We start from the raw sequence: 241 nt of genomic DNA, 5'->3' as shown, positions 1-241 counted from the left end.
GGTAGGAGGGAGAGAGGGGGAAAGGAAGGTTCCACTCGCGCTGATTGGCGGATTCCGGGAGCCAATGAGCTCGGGCCTCGCGCCCAGCAACAGCCGGATTTAGCTTGCTGCGCGGGCGGACGTGCCCCGGGCGCCGCGCCCTATGGCGGGGGAGGGGGGGTTCTCCTCAGATAGGGGCAGGCACCACGTAGCGGAGAACCGCAGGGTGCAGACTAACCAAAGCCGCTACCTACACCTGTGT

The sequence above is a fragment of the Gavialis gangeticus genome, unplaced genomic scaffold (assembly GCF_001723915.1).
Source record: "Gavialis gangeticus isolate Ggan-Ray unplaced genomic scaffold, GavGan_comp1, whole genome shotgun sequence".
In the NCBI taxonomy this organism is placed as follows: domain Eukaryota; kingdom Metazoa; phylum Chordata; order Crocodylia; family Gavialidae; genus Gavialis; species Gavialis gangeticus.
Note: the sequence above shows the minus strand (reverse complement) of the source record.